This window comes from Aulonocara sp. 'chitande type north' Nkhata Bay, linkage group LG8, assembly GCF_057382095.1.
Source record: "Aulonocara sp. 'chitande type north' Nkhata Bay isolate Kocher_YH1m ecotype deep benthic linkage group LG8, A_spYH_male_GT1.1, whole genome shotgun sequence".
In the NCBI taxonomy this organism is placed as follows: domain Eukaryota; kingdom Metazoa; phylum Chordata; class Actinopteri; order Cichliformes; family Cichlidae; genus Aulonocara; species Aulonocara sp. 'chitande type north' Nkhata Bay.
Window position 1 is genome coordinate 12,790,318 of NC_141351.1, and position 16,548 is coordinate 12,806,865.

Here is a 16,548-nt window from a genome sequence, read left to right on the forward strand (position 1 = left end):
TTATATTCAGACTTTCTGTGAAAGGTTTTATTCTAACACTGTCTATGCCTGAATCATCTTAGAGTTTGTGACTCACCATTTCCAAAAATACATAAAAAAAAGATGGTTTCTCTGAAATGGTGGTAAGAGGGGAAAGAAATATTTAGACGTATAGATAAAATGAACTTGCCAGAAATTGGTACAGGAAGGAGATCCTATCAACTTTCTCCCTACTTCAATCATTTTCATGAACAGACATTCTGGTGTGGGTTTTAAACTTCCTACTTCTCATTTTCTTTTTGTCACTTTCTCACTAATTTATAATCTTATCTTGGTTTCCACACTCTCCATTATGTCTCACTGGGTTATCTGTACTGCAGCCTCGTCTCTTTTTCTTTCCGTCTGTCATGCAGTCCTTTCTTGTCTGTGTCTCTCTTTCGTGTTTCTTATTGATTTGATCCTGTAGTCTGCCCCTAATACTCAGTCCGGTTGGGTGGCGGCACAAGCTCATGATGCAGCGAAATGTCAGGTACCTTTGGGAAGACGAGATTAGAGAGCTCAGAGCGATCAGTCTGTCTTTGCCCCCTCTTCTAATCATTTTTTTTCTCTCTCCCCTCGCTTCCTCGTTCTTTTCCACTCCTTCATCTCACCCTCTTTGCTGTTTCCTTTCCTCCCTTCTTGTTACTCTTTCCCTTCACTCTGCCTTGCTAATCCTCTCAAGTGCTGGTTTTTCCTAAACCATATTAACACAGGGATCATCTTTGAGTTGTTAAATTTAAATGGAGCTGGGATAGATCTGGCTAGCTTCTGTCAAGTTAAAACCGTGTGTCTGAAGAGGAATTAACATCAGCGATTCTTTTTTCACAGGCAACTGTTATCCCTCTGAATTTAGTGGCCATGGGGTCAAGAACTTTGTTTTACACACGGCGAGGTCGTGGCAAGGTTGGACTGTTATGAAAAGTCTTCAGGGTAAGAGCTCCTCAGCCAGTGTGATGATGGCAAATGATATTCTTGTCAATTAAACGAGAAAATCAGACTGATTGATTACACTGACTTTGCTGGGCAAGGTTAAACATGGTCAGTACTTGCACTGAATAAGCATCTAGGAGCCATTTGAAAGCAATAACAATCATATTTTAAATATTGGTGAAATTAGGGACGTCACCAGAACCGCTACCCGTCCCTTTTAATAACAAAATTCTGAAAATGTGACAGCACACAACTTCACACAGCATCTCATCACTAGCAGCTGAACATGTGAACTGTAGTGCAGGAAACTTGGTGAAGTGTATTAAAGACTGACAACCTGGCCCTTATGAAGAATTTACAAAGAACAGCAAAACTAAAGCGAAAGAACGGTGACTATGACCAACACTCATGCTAACGTTAGCTATTTAACCTTAGCAATTACCCAAGCCATCTGTTATCATTGCGATGGCGTCTAGCAGCTATGGCTAATAATAAAACAATGACACTAATGTCGGAGCCAGGCAGCAAGCATTATCAGTCCTGCCTGTATGTAACATTAATAGTCAGTGTTAATTTAACAGGATAGCATAATTATTTGTGTCTAAACTATGGTATGTTTCTCTTGAAGTTCTAGCTAAGAAAAGCAGCTAGACAGCAAGGAAAATATGATACAAAGACATGAGAAGGAAAATAAATAAACAAGGCTGTCGCTGAATAAATTTACATGAACAATTATTGTTATATTATAAGCCGTTTAACATTATTTTCCCTGTATTATCGGGAATTGAGTATTTTCCAGGGTATCTGTATCAAGTCTGAAATTCTATTATTGTGACAGCCATTATCTGTCTTGCTTTCTAATTTTGCTGTTGCTCCTGGCTAAAGGCAGATGGCTGTGTAACACCTGAGACCCAGTGAACAGCTTTAAAAGTAACAACAGGTTTTTAGTTTACCCTATTAGTATATTGGGTGAAGACTACCAAGGTGTTTAATCATTTAGTTGACTAATTAGAAACATCATCCTTGTCTAAGGCGCTAGGAAAGAAAAGCGTCTGGACTTCTTTTAGTTGCTTGAAGACGTTTCACCTCTCATCCAAGAAGCTTCTTCAGTTCTAGGGTCAAATGGTGGAGAGTCCCAGCCTTGAGCCCTGTGGGAGTATCCCCCCGAGAGGGACAATGAACCCCCTAATGATCCTCTATCTAATCATTAGGGGGTCCTGACCTGGATAACTGAGAACCTTCACAGACATCATCATCCTTGGATGAAGTGGAGGGTTTAGAGCAGGGGTGGGGAACTCCAGGCCTCAAGGGCCGGTGTCCTACAGGTTTTAGATATCACCCTGGGTCAACACACCTGAATGAATTTATTAGTTCATTACCAGGGCCCTGTTTCAGGAAGCCGGTTTAGTGGAAAAACTGAGTAAGTATACCCTGAGTTAACGAAAACTCTGGGTTTTCGGTTTCACAAAGCGAGTTCAGCTGAAGCCTGAGTGAGTCACTATGACGACACACGCCGTGAAGCTAACCTGCCCCCTAGCAGGTTTACTACAACTAACCCTGACTGTCTCCGCCCCTTTGTCGGAAACCTGACAGTAGGAAGTGTCAGACATGGCGTGTCCCTTCCTTGAAGAGCCAGTAGATCGTGAAGCCCAAATTCTCCGCAGAGCTCTCCGCTGGGAGAGAGTGATCAGAGCGCGTTTGGACATTTTATCATTTCCTGATGATTGTCTGTGCGAACGTTACCGTTTCTCAGCACAATCTATAATTTATTTGGATAACATCCTCAGGCCATATATTACGCATGTGACACATCGCGGACATGCTCTCAGTTCTGTACATATTATTTGTATTGCACTTCGGTTTTTTGCAAACGGGAGCTTTCTGTATAATATTGGTTACGCTGAGCACGTTTCCAAGGCTACCGTCTGTCGGGCAGTCAGGAATGTTACAGTTGCACTGAAACGTCTCCTGTACTCGTTTGTGGTGTTCCCCGGTCATAGACCCACAAGATTTATCAAAGAGGGATGCCACAAAATTGCAGGTATCAGGATGACCAAAACTTAATTTATGATGTGGTGATACTTGAACTACTACTTAAATTTTACATTTATTTTCAGGGTTCCCAGGCGTGATTGGCTGTATAGATGGCACTCACATTCCAATCATTGCTCCTTCAGTAAATGAAGGGGACTATGTGAACAGGAAGTCTTTCCACAGCATTAATGTACAGGTACATAGTTCCCTGTAGCATTTCAAACTAACAAATTATTTCATCATAGTAATGGATGCTAATTTGTGTTCTCTGCACTGTGAAGATCATATATGATGCTGCCAACATTATCACAAATGTGGAAGCCAAGTGGCCAGGCTCTGTCCATGACTCACAAATATTCCGTGAATGTACACTGAGCACAAAATTTGGACATGGTGAGTTGAAAATACTTTAAAATATATAAAGACCAATTGCTTCAGGGACATTTGAACTGAAGTGTACCCTTCTGTCTTAGGAGAGTTCACTGGCTACTTGCTTGGTGATAGGGGGTATCCATGTTTACCCTATTTGCTTACCCCTTACTCTGACCCTGAACCGGGCCCACAGCAGCGATATAATCTGGCTAATTGCAGGACAAGAGCCAGAATTGAAATGACTATCGGAATGCTTAAGGCCCGGTTCCAGTGCCTGCAAAGACTCAGGGTCACCCCAGAAAGGGCATGTGACATTATTGTGGCATGTGTGATTCTTCACAACATTGCCACAATTAGAGGAGAACACTGTCCTTCTGAACCAAACATCAGCAGTGATCCAAACCATGAACATCCTGACCCTCCCACGGACATACAAGATGGAAGAGCAGTCAGAGACACCATATGTCACAATCATTTCTTTTGACCCATCACCTCAACATGTTGAAAGAAGAATAAACAGGTTTTTTGTTCAACTGGCTTTATTGGTCGCCTGTGTTTCCTGTACACAAAGTATTAAAAGATGTAAACCTCATAAAGTGTCTCTGTTGCTTCCTCCTCTGTAACAGCTGTCAATGTTTCTTCATTGTTTTCCTGTAGTAAAGAAATAAACAACATTGCTGTTCTACTGTAAACTCATATAATCTGTGGAGTATTACTCACAACTGCATGTTGGTCTGGCTCAACAGGAGGCTGCACCAGATGCAGTACACCACCACCATCAACTGATAGAATATGAGGTTTATACAGGTCACTTATAACTTACAAGGGACCAAATGGCAATTAACAAACATACCAATCACCTTACACTTCATTGTCATTATGCTCTCAAAGACAACCAAGACTGAGGCAAGGCAAAATCAGTAGGAAAATAACTTCACTACAAAATAATCCATTATGGTAAAGAGTTTATCAAATGAATGAGTAGCACTGCGAAGGTGACTGTGAAGAAAGGATGTATGCACATCATGTATTATTTTGAATTTACCCCCTATGTAGGCACTTGTGTCTTGCGGGGTTATTGACTCAGAGGATGTCCCCACAGAGATGCCTTCGGCCACAGGGCGCCCACTGTTTTGGCTGAGGGCCAACTGCTCAGCCTCTGTGAGTGGTGGTGGAGGAGGACCCCCACCTGTTTTTCGGGCCTCCGCTTTTTTTCTGTTGGCTATAACGGGCCACATTTGAGCATACAGAGTACGCAAATATGTACTTGTAATGTGCTCAGATAATTTCAATAAGTGCTTACAGACAGAAAATTAATGTAGCCTCTAACTGCAATTGATTTACATGGGACAAACAGACCAAGCACTATGGCTCATAATACAATTACACCTTACCTGTTTGGACTATATTTTTATATTTCATTTTTACTTGCTGCCAGGAACGTTTGGGGCCTGTTGGGTTGCACCTGCGCTCACATCACGTCACAAAATAAAATGTATAAAATAACAAATAAAATAACATATGATAAAATAACGTGTTAAATGGGTGGAAATCCCTCGATCAATGTTTAAATTAACACTCACGCATTGACTCTGTCGGCTATGTTTTGCCATGCATGCTCACTTTCTTTTGCAGCTGTCGCTGTGTTACTTTTTTCAGCGGAATTTGCATGTTATCGGCATATGCTGCCATCAGAATTTCGGCCTCAAGCGCTGTAAAATACATTGACCGCGCCTTCTTTCCCTCCGTCTCCATGGTGACTCGCTTAATCTGTGCTCCACTGATCAGGGCTTTATGTATCCTCGTCCGCGCGCTTCACTTGGGGTTAAAGCAACTCCGCGTTGACTGAACTAATTGTTATCAGCCTTTCTGAAACCGAATATTCCGAGTTGGACAGTTCGGGGTTACTCAACCCTGCGTATCGTTTTTCACTCTGAGTTTTCTAAACCGGCTTCCTGAAACAGGGCCCAGGTCTTTGTTGTAAAAGTAATGGGTGAGCAAGCTGGGATGTCGGTATAGCTGTAGCTGTGAGGTCATGATTATATAATTTTTTTAAAAGTTATGTTCTTATCATCCATAGAAAAGTCAAATTTGTCCTCCAACAATACATGCTCATTTAGGACTTGGAAATGAAAAGTAATTATGGTTTATAGTTTATTTTCGGTAAAACACTTTATAGTTTATAACAGGTAGGTAAGAAATATCTATTTTTCAATTTTCAGAGGCAGCAGTCACAAACAGCTTTTTCCAAAACTAAAAGCAAGACAAAGTAAAGACAATAAAAGATCAATAAGGACAAAAAGAGGCTAAATGAATAAACAAACAAATCAATTAATAAATACTAAAGAATGCTAAATAAAATAAGACCACAAATAATGAATGCACACTGCATCTTTATAAAGCAAAAAAACCCCAACTTTTTTTGTTTTTATTTAATAATTTATTTAGACTAAGTATCAACAGACAGGAGATGCAGTTTGTTTGCCTTAAACCTGCAAGCCTTACCGGTCTGCTATCGATGGTATATTTTAAGAACTAATAAATATTTCAAATATTTAAAAAAAAGATCCAAAGGAATGTTTAAGATGCTAATAAAGGATTATCAGTTGCCACATTTGCAGTCCTCAAACTTTTGAACTCGCTTGAGTTTTAAAGCTGCCTGATCGCAACATAAAAAACTGACTCACTACGTATGCTACCAGTGATGGGAATAACAGCGTTACTTTTTTAGTAACAAGTAATCTAACTAATTACTATTACTATCGTTACAACGCCGTTACCATTACTAACACGAAAATGCAGTGTGGTCATGTTACTATTTTTCAACAAAAAGACGGTTGAAGCTGTGTTCGGGTTACCGCAGCTTATATGAGTTGCACTGAAGTAGCTGCAAGTAATCTGGATGCTACAGCTTTAAGCAGCTGCGCGCTCCCGTGGGCGGCAATCACTTTCTGGTAGACAAATCACTTTTTGGCAAAACACCTGGATCTAGGGGGAAAACAATCGCATGAGTGCTGCTGTTTGACTGAGGAAGAAAAAAGTAGTCGTGGCAAGCCAATCACATGACCACTTCAAGATGAGAAAGCAACAAGGTGATATATACCAGTTTTTAAATTGTGTTGATAGGCCACGTAAAACCAGAGTCATGATAAACAATATATAAGCGTGTTTTTCCTGAATACTTTCGTCACATTTACTGTCTAAGGACAGAGCTACCAAGCACTCTCTGTCATGACCAAAAAAACAAACAAACTGCCCTTTCGTGTTGGTGGAAAAATGCACCATGTCGACCAATCAAAAAATGATATGCCAACATGACATTTGGTTGTTTAGGGAAGAGGGGAAGTTTTAGGAGTGACGTCGAGAGAGCGAGAGCGAGACATAGCAGAAAAAGAGAGAGAGCGAGTTTTGAGATGTGAAAGATTTGTGACGTTTAGCATGTTTGGAGTGTGTAGTTAATGTGTTGTCTTGTGTAGTTAGTGTGTAGCGTTGTAGATAGTTTGTGTTGTGTGTCAGAACAATGAGGCGACTGCTGTCTGCAGGTATCAGGCTTGTAATGTTCTCCTTTATAGTGGACAGAAATAATTTTTTTGGAGTGGCACAAATAATTTGTGTGGCATCTTACTGAATGCAGACAACCTGATTGTTATGTAAATAGTTTGAAATGGTTAGAAAACAAGAGTAAAAGGTAAGTGGCTGTAAATAACTTCTTTGCAATTAAAATTCACAATTTATATTTGCATTTAAGGTTATGAAATATGATTCAATGAACATGTTTGTGGTTGTTACAGTGAAAATATCACTTAATATCGCCAATTATACCCTGGACCCCAGAGGTTTAAACATTTTTTTTAAAGTAACGCAATAGTTACTTTTCAAGTAATTAATTACTTTTAGAATCTGGTAACTCAGTTGCTAACTCAGTTACTTTTTTGAAGAAGTAACTAGTAACTATAATTAATTACCTTTTCAAAGTAACTTGCCCAACACTGCTTGCTACCCACTTCCTTTCTTCCTATACTTGCAGTCGAAAGGCCTCATTGATAGCTTAGACTGACGACACGGTCTTAAGTGGAGCAGTGTTGTTTCATTTCGTACTGTGTGCCTTTTTTCAGCTGTTATTTTAGGTTTGCTTTAGCAAAAAAACATATTTGAAAGGTCTTTGCCAAACAGGTACATGATTGGAATGGATTGTCCAGTAAATGGGTATTATTGATTGGTTTTGTCATCATTGGCATCTAGTGGATTTCATCATTTTTTTTTTTTTTTTGTAATAAGAAAATTAATTGTTGGACGTGTAGACGCTAAGGCAGTTGCCTTACCAGCATAAAGGGATGCGATTTGTGTGCGTTTGTCACTTTATGCCCGTCACATTATGCAGGAGAGCATGGTTGCCCCCTACTCACTTTTCCTTGACAACTTAAAAAGCAAGAATGGAAAAAAAAAAAACAGCACAGAGCTTAATAATCGTTGACATGAAAACCAGGGTCGTAAAAATAGAAACGATTCAATTCATTCCTTAATACAAAGCAATGGTAAAAAAGAATGAAGAAAAAAATCATGTCAAATTCTTATATTTGTGAACCGAACAAAGGAAAAAAAAAAAAAGAGGACGAGTTCATCAGGGTCGCAGATTTGTTTACAAATAAGGGAACAGGTAGAACAAAGACTGTTTCAGAACTTGTGTGAACAAAAGGCGCTATCCTAAAAACTCATACAGAGAAACGAGAGAAAAATTTCACAAGGGAGGAACGTTTTCCTGTTATGTCACATATCGCTCCCTTCAATCCTTGGCTGTTATCCCTGTGGGATGGTCATAAGGTCAGTGTCACCATAAAAGAGAAAAACACACAAAACACCCACATGTGCTGCATAAATATGAGGTATAAATAATTGATATTCTGTACCGTTATAATAAAAAATCTCTGTAGCTATTGGAACACATACTGTTGTAATGACACTATTTCCTGTCAAAAAATAACATTAAAATTAATTACTACCACAGCTGCCATAAATCCTGACTCTACCTCTCGAGTGTCAACATTCCTTATATTTAGTTCAAAACGGAAGGAATCTTCATTAAATACTCAGATACAGTGTTGCAGCAAGAAAACCCAAATATCTAAATGTCTGTTTCTGAGATGACAGCAGTTCAAGTTTCTGCAGTTCTTTTCTGCCGCTCACTGCTCTGAGGAAAAAAAAAAAAAAAATTCAATGCAAATATCTAATCAGTCAGTCACAACTTGATACATTTAAGACTGTAGACATGGTGAAGATGACCTGATGAAGTTCAAGATGAGCATCGAAATGGTTAAAAAAAAAAAAAAAGGGGGAGAGAGTGATTTAAGTGCCTTTCAACATGGTATGGATGTCGTGCCAGAGTATTTCAGAAACTGCTGATTTACTGTGATTTTTTTTTCTTTTTTTCCCACACAGATGTAACCTCAGTGTTCCGTTTAGCTAAGAACAGGAAAGTTTTTAATTCATTTTTATTTATACAGCTTCAAAGTCACCTCAAGGTGCTATATATTGTAAGGTAGACCCTTCAATAATACATACAGAGAAAAACCCAACAATCATATGACCCCCTATGAGCAAGGACTTTGGCGACAGTGGGAAGGAAAAACTCCCTTTTAACAGGAAGAAACCTCCAGCAGAACCAGGCTCGGGGAGGGGCGGGGCCATCTGCCGGGGTCGGTTGGGGTGAGAGAAGAAAGACAGGATAAAAGGCTCTTTGGAAGAGAGCCAGAGATTAATAACAAGCATGATTCTGTGCAGAGAGGCCTATGAACACATAGTGAGTGAGAAAGGTGACTGAAAAGGAAATACTCAATGCATCATGGGAATCCCCTGCAGCTCACACCTATTGCAGCATAACTAAGGGAGGATTCAGGGTCACCTGATCCTGTCCTAACTATATGCTTTAGCAAAAAGGAAAGTTTTAAGCCTAATCTTAAAAGTAGAGATAGTGTCTGTCTCCTGAATCCAAACTGGAAGCTGGTTCCACAGAAGAGGGGCCTGAAAACTGAAGGCTCTCCCTCCCATTCTACTTTTAAGTACTCTAGGAAGAACAAGTAAGCCTGCAGTAATGGGGTGAAATGACACTATAAGATCATTAAGATAAGATGGGGGCTGATTATTTAAGACCTTGTATGTGAGGAGCAGGATTTTGAATTTTGCAGTCTGCAGTTTGTACTGGTTCATGAAATTTGGACAGGAAGTTCGGAAAAGCACTGCTTAATTTAACAGTCTAGATTTCTACTGCAACAATTGGGTAATGAGTCAGAATTTGGTATAAACAGCATGAAAGCATGGATCCACGTTGCCTTGTCTCAATGGTTCGGGCTGGTGAGGGTGATTTGGTGGTGTGGAGGATATTTTCTTAGCATACTTTGGGATATTACCAGTGAGGTGTATCCTGTGAAGTAATTGGTGAGTAAGCGTGATGTGTACACTAATGGGACAGCACTGACTCTCAAGCTTGTTCGCCTCCACTGATCAAATCAAATCAAATCAAATCACTTTTATTGTCACATCACATGTGCAGGTACATTGGTACAGCACATGTGAGTGAAATTCTTGTGTGCGAGCTTCACAAGCAACAGAGTTGTGCAAAATACAATAATGTAAACAAGCAAAATACAAGAATGGCTAAATCTGAAACTAATAAATATATGTACAATATATAATAGTATATGCATTTCTGGATGTGTATACTAAATATTTTTCTACGTGTGTGTGTGTGTGTGTGTGTGTGTGTGTGTGTGTACACATATTTTACAAATTAAATAGAGTAAACAATAAATAAAATGTATAAAATAAATAAAATAAAATATACAGAGTGAGACATGTGCAAAACAGTGGCATTACTGTACAGTATGGAGTGCATAATGTTAAAGTTCCAGTAGTGAAGCTGAGGTGTCTATGAAGTGTTCAGCAGTCTGATGGCCTGATGGAAAAAGCTGTCAATGACTTACAGTAACTCACATATTAGTGGACATGAGTGGACAGAAATCAGCTGAATAGGTTGTACATGGTATAACGTGTCTGGTTCTTCTTTCTCACTTTTAACTTCTTCGTTGTCTTTTCATGCTGTAATGGTGACAGTAGGTTCCATTAACAATCACGCTGTAGCTTAAACAAACAAAACCGAAACAAAGAATCTGGTGCCTGGGGCAAGTTGGGGGTTCAGGTGGGCTGTGATTCTAGCCTTGTGCTGTACTTCCCTCTTTGCAATCATTTAAGACTTCTGTCTGTAAACACGATAGCTCGAAAGGTTTTGAATGAATTCAGAAATTTTTTTTAGAGAGGTTTAGAATGGAGTCATGTTAACAATTCATTAAATTTGGCATGCATCCACCAAGGTCTTCAAAGTCAGCAATGAGTTATTGACTAAAAAGCTTCATAACTTATAACAAAACACACGTGCAGTGTCCACTGTCAGTCTACAAAGTACCACATAAAGGTTTAAATTATATTAGATTTATCTGAAGGTCAAAGTGATAATAATGCTATTTAGAGCCATTTAAAACAGTTTCATACTCCCATTGTTTATATTGACAACTTATAGGTATAGAAGAAAGGATATATGGAGATTCTAACGTTGACATTACTTTGAAGGTCAAACTTTCATAAAACGTCTTTTATCTTTAAAACTGTACTTTCAATCCTACTTTCTTTGTTTTTATTGGCAACATTTAGGAAATGATAGGGTATATGTGGATTCTAAATATCATATTGTAGTTTACATCAAAATATCACATCACATTTGTACTTTGACCTCACTTTCACATTTCATATCTGTTTTTTTTTTTAATTGACCCTAAAATGTGTTATCTTTAAAGAGCTAGTTAGAAATTTACTGTAGTATAATATTATTTAACTAGCTCAACTTGCACATGTCCAATTATTTACAAATCATTATCTATTATTCGTCACTTACTCTTATATAATTTTTATATACAAAATACAACACTGCTTCCTAAAAGTAAATAATGCCCAGAGGGTGAGCTGCCTCATTTGAGGTTTGTTCTCTCTGAGTGCTTCTTGTTTAAATTGTCACTGGACAATTAACCATGGACAGTGTTTAAATTCAGTAAGTTCCACACAGTCTGGCTCAACCAGCCTATGTAGTGCAAAGGTGCAGATTTTCTTTGCTCTAAGATTTTCTTTCCACGAGTTCAAGTACATATGTACATATAAATAGTCTATTCTGACAATAATTACATGGATCCCACGACATATTAAACTAAGAGAGGCTCATAATGTACTGCCATGAAACGTTAATGATGTTATGAATACAGTACAATGGATTTGTCATTTTACTGCTTTAAAAAGTTTCTTTTCCCAAACATCAGTGGGTAAAGTGAAACAGGTCTGCCTACAAAAGCACACTAAAGGCAGCAAATGATTTACTGTGACGGATCACCTTAAATGACTTTGAGGCATCTCTAGGTACATGGTTTCCAAAAAAAAAAAAGTGGCTTTCTGGATTGAAAGCAGCTTTGCAAGCTTTGAAAATTAATTTTTGCCAATTACAATAAACGTAATTAGTATAATGCCACAATGATCCTGTACTTGGTCAAATGCAAGGTCAATTGCAGTGTATATGTATTCTACACAGGTCCATTAAAGATGCCAAATATCCTGAAGATGGCTTTACTGTTTATAGTAATTACAGTAATGGCTCGACGTCAATGCACAATGATTTATTAATGTCAACATGATGTACATATTTAATATCATTCATGTAAAACATTTCCAACCCCTATCTGGATTTACAATCTTCGGCAGCGTCCTTGAAGACAAGGTTGAATCTCTGAACCGTACCACGTCCCCTGACATCGCCCACTCCTGCTCCCCAGATGGAACAAGGAGAAGGTGAAGTAGTAGTTGGTAGGAAGGAAGAGAACGCATTGTAGATGCTGCACACACAAATGCCCAGGCGCTCAACCACTGAGAAAATGTAAATGTAAAGTAGCAGGACCAGACATAATAATCAACCAATTATAGGTGTGAGCATAGGTAAAGTGACTGACAGCCATTGTATTTTATGTTCATTATGCACAGCAAATTGCTTCATTGCAGGTAATAATGTTTTCTGTTGTAATCTGATAACAAAGTAACAAACGCCTACTGCGTTTTTGACCAACCAGACAAATTGTGTTTGCATTTCTATGTTTTTCACATTTTTTTTTTAAACAAATAATAGCAGCGTGTACACTCTTAATAGGCTCTTAGTGGCGGCTGAACATGTTTGTGCATGTGTCTGTGTGTATGGTATCCCAGCAGTTTCTTTCCACTGCTGTTTGTACTTGTTGAGAGGGATGCTTTTTGTGATAGCTTGTGTACTCACAGCATGTGGCCGTACATTAGGAAAACACATACAGCCAGAGGAGGCACATTAGGATTAAAACACATTCACCCACACTCTCTCTCTCGCTCACAGAGTCTCGAAGAAATGCACACAGAAACAGAAATGCCAAATGCAGATATACAAATAGCAACAAGTAGACATCATTTCCCCGTTCGTCTCTGGTTTTCTGCCAAAAGCTGTCCCTCCTTCAAGCTGAAGGCTTAGTAATGAGCTACCCAAATTGATCAACCCCAGTAAAACAAATAATTACATGCAAATATAATTGTTGATGGTTACTATATAAGTAATTATAAAATGTTTGTGATGCAAAAAAAAAAAAAGAATTCAGGAAAGTGGCAAATACTTTTTCACAGCACTAAAAAAATTTTTTCTATTAGCAAACGCCCACCCTACAGGCGGTTTTTGCTCGTTTGCTTCGCTGATGCATGAAAACACAGACGCCACATCTGTGTTCATATTATCCCTGCATATATTTGTATTGAATATTTCTTCATAAGCAAAAAATTCACAGCGAAAGAGAAGGTAATCAATTACAAGCACTATTAGTGTCTGTCAGATAAACACTTACAGATTTATAGATATGCAGCACAATCCAGTTATACCAAGGAAGGTGTGAAGTACAAACCACGTCCTTAATGCCAGAAACAAATAAGCTAGGTGGCTAATATGTATGCAGATGTAAATGTGTTAGTGAAGTCTTTTTAAACACTTTCACGTAATTATTTTGCCTTATATAAAATGTCTCCCTCTGCTGGTACTGCCGCTAACTCCAACTTGTCCATTTCATGCCTTGAAGAGACAAAGCGAGACCAATGCATGGACACGGTGGACCGATGTGTCCTAGTTCACACTTTGCTGTGATACTGCTTGAAATAGAAGCAGCAATTTATTGAAACATGCAAACATACATGGAAACACAGTGTATATAAGGCAAAAACATACTTTGTATGAATCTAAGAAGCTTTAAAGTCAATATTTGGTATGACCGCCTTTATTCTTTAATATAGCCTGATGTTCTTTAAGTAGTCTTCAGGAATAGTTCTCCAAGCTTCTTGAAGGACATTGTTAGATTATTCTGTTATTATATGTTACCTTATATATGTAATCAAAGTAGTTGAATTAGAATACTGCTGTAGATCACATTATACCCTTTAATATAGAGTGTGTGAGCTGTATGTAGTTTAGTTCTCATTATACTTTTGAGTTAACAGAACATATTCACATATTAGTTCATTAGATAAATGTGCATCACTCTGTATCCTTGATCTGCTGGGAATGTGTTACACTGTTTTCTTGACATGCTTTATTGTTGAATCATGAAGAGAAGGTTGTAAGCAGGAGACTCTGTGTCTAAAGACAGGGGAGATAGATAGACCACATTCCACACCCCCACCTTACAGAAAGCAGAGAAACAACTGCCGAGGTCATAACTTAGGCGCTGTAACAGAGAAAGAATGTGATGTTTTGGCTTTTACGACTAGCTGGGGGCCACTAGAGACTATAAAAAGCTGAGCAACCCGTCACCATTTTGAGACTTGCTGTGACCCTCTTCAGGCATGTCTCCCCATCATGATGGTCCTTATGCTCTTAAGTGTTGAATTGTATGGAAATAAATGATTGTTGATTGAGCATAAATACACCGAGTATTGTCCTTCCTTCAGCCCAAAGATTCAAAGAATTGGGTGATTTCAACAACATTCAAAGATCTTCTTTGGATGCTGGCTGCCTTTTGTTACATTGCCTGCCAAGGTGATCTCACACTAGTTCAATAATGTTGAGGTCCAGGCTCTGGGGAGGCCAATCTATGACTATTATTTTGTATTGACAAGAACTGTCTTTCATGAGAGAAAAGACAAAGTATAACAAAAAATCTAAATCTGTAATTTGGCCTTTTTTCCCCTCTGAAACATGTTAAATAGTTCTCATACGTAGAGCTGTTGTGCCTTTGTTTTTCTAACTGTATCCTTCGTTCATAAGAGCCGGTGACAGGTTTCTAAAATATCATAGGTTAGCTAAGGGCAAAGGGATCTGACTTCTTGTCTGTCTTTGAATTTTCTTGTGTTTGTGGGGGCGTGTGATAGATGTTTAATTCATTACACAGGGCAACCAAGGACAAGGAGGAGTTATGGGTTTGGGAAATGTGTGTATGCTTGGGAGGCCGAGGTTATCCTGCGTTTTGTGTGTCTGATTTTGTTTTTCAACTCTCAATGCCATCTGTTGAGTAATGAGTCACCTGTGAGGTCTGCAATGCCAGCACATGCGTGTCTCTGTGGGACTATCATAATTGCTGTCAGAGACTATTAGGATTCACCTCATCAACAACACAGATACGCCCATATCCATACAAACACGTATTAATTGCACTTCTACAAATCCCAAGGAAAGGAAATTGGTAATCAATTCCCATAGCTCTTTTTTTATTTTATTTTACTTTGTCTGTTTAAAGTGCAACAGACAAACTGAAACAGCCTCCCTCTTTCCTCCATGTATAACAATGTAAACACTCTGGGTGTCATTGTTTAATATAGAAAGGTCTTAAAGGCTTTTGTTATTCTGTAATAAGCCTGCAGAGGTCAAGATTCCAGAAAGGTCAGGTGTGCTCATCAGAGATTACTTACATTGACGTTTATTAGAAATGTACTGGGCCAAGACCTTTTACAACACCAACTTCACTGATTTGATCTGTTGAATAAGCGCCTTGAGAGGATTCATGATTAGCCAAATAGCACAGTAATATATACTTTACTTATCCTAGATTTGAGAACGTATTCTATGGCAGCAATAACAACAGTATAGTACTAATCATTTCCAGGTCGACAAGGCCAAAAAAAGTCATTTGCCCTTGTCCTTGTATGTCAATGCTTAACAAATTCATGCATGTCTATAAGTCTGTCATCAAAACAAATATTTTTGAAATCTGGTAAAAACTTGTTTAAGACTATAAAATGACTGCTTTCACTGAATTCACGTTTTTATACCCACTAGACACCTTTCACATCAATAATTAATCAGACATAACATTCAACCTCTAAAATGAAATTTTCTGTTCATAAATGCAAGTAAATAACTGTGATTTGGCATTTTAATGAAAAATTAATAATGCGCTCTGCTCAGCTTTTTTTATGAAGCAGCGAATTTGACAATTTATGGATAACACATTTACTTTAATTATATTTTTAGCATTAAAAATATCATTTAATTTAAATGATATACTGGTGGATTAACCATTACAGGAATATAAAAATGATTGTGGTAACTACCAGTGCAGTTTATTTAGTGTAATGGTGATACAACCTTCTGCGTTGCGTTGAACAATGTCACAGTAGCATCGGCCGATTAAATAAATATATTGATATTTTTTTAAATTGTTGTTTCATTCTGAACTTTCATTAATTTGCCTTTTTAAAAATCCAACTCTGTAAGGACAAACTGCTGAATAGTGCCATAAGGTGGGCGCTCTTTCCGTTTTGTTGTTGTTTGAACTTGATTTAACAGTTAGTGCAGGATGTCGTTGTGCATAACTCGGATTCTCATCATGATTTGAAAGGATTAGAAAACAGACAGACTTTGAATTTAAAGAGCATGGTGAGTTGATAGTTGCCTGTCTGATGTGAGGAATGTCCTATTCCAGAACCCTTTGTTATTGTGTTGAGTAGCTGGACTGTATTATGACTTCTTTTACACCTATACTGTATATTTTTTACCTTTAAGATTTTTTTATTATAGGCTTTAATCATATTTTAATCATAAAAAATGGTCTACTTTTCAGTAAGTATTACTTTACATTTGAAATGCAGTTGGAGCAGTTTTTTTGGTTT

At 38.2% G+C, this 16,548-nt stretch overlaps 1 protein-coding gene and 1 long non-coding RNA gene across 2 annotated transcripts in view; both read left to right on the top strand.

Annotated features, from left to right (window-relative positions):
- Positions 1–16,548, top strand: part of LOC147323342 (leucine-rich repeat-containing protein 51-like) — a 131,461-nt gene that overhangs the window by 26,443 nt on the left and 88,470 nt on the right. The gene's annotated exons all lie outside the window — the stretch shown is intronic.
- Positions 3,150–3,744, top strand: LOC147323343 (uncharacterized). Its single transcript, XR_015130834.1, has 3 exons — positions 3,150–3,178; positions 3,264–3,375; positions 3,456–3,744. It is a non-coding gene; the product is annotated as an uncharacterized LOC147323343 (long non-coding RNA).